Source organism: Camelina sativa, unplaced genomic scaffold, assembly GCF_000633955.1.
Source record: "Camelina sativa cultivar DH55 unplaced genomic scaffold, Cs unpScaffold07738, whole genome shotgun sequence".
In the NCBI taxonomy this organism is placed as follows: Eukaryota; Viridiplantae; Streptophyta; class Magnoliopsida; order Brassicales; family Brassicaceae; genus Camelina; species Camelina sativa.
This window is the reverse complement of record NW_010928809.1, coordinates 1-454: the sequence shown is the minus strand read 5'-3', so window position 1 is coordinate 454 and position 454 is coordinate 1. Positions and strand designations below refer to the sequence as shown.

The following is a 454-nucleotide window of genomic DNA, read 5'->3' as shown; positions in this document are numbered from 1 at the left end:
AGAAGAGAAGGTTGCTGTGTTGCAGCTTTACTGGGGTGATTGTTCACTGGAGCTTGTTGATCTTGCTCACCTTGCCTGTGTCAAAGTTGTTCCTCAGGTACTAATTTCTCACTAACTTTGCAGTCTTTTTTTATATTAGAGAGTTTGGTTTCTTGATATCTATTTAAAGGTGGGGAATGTCGAAGAAGCTAGAAAGGCTGTTGATGTAGGAGTAGACGCCATTATTGTCCAAGGGTATGAAGCAGGTGGGCATGTAATTGGAAAGGTAAGAACTAATCTTGAATTCTTGTTTCATATATTTTGAAGTTTTGATATTTCATCCCCAACAAAAAAAACAGGACGGTCTCTTTTCATTGTTGCCAAGAGTGGTGGATGTAGTTGGGGAAAGAGATATCCCCGTTATTGCTGCTGGAGGAATTGTGGATGCACGCGGTTATGTTGCAGCCTTGTCACT

The 454-nt window shown here is 41.0% G+C and overlaps 1 long non-coding RNA gene across 1 annotated transcript; it reads left to right on the top strand.

The window, feature by feature from the left end:
* On the top strand, positions 1-448 carry LOC104775001. Its single transcript, XR_765636.2, has 3 exons — positions 1-97; positions 170-265; positions 339-448. It is a non-coding gene; the product is annotated as an uncharacterized LOC104775001 (long non-coding RNA).
* Positions 449-454: the final 6 nt, after the last annotated feature.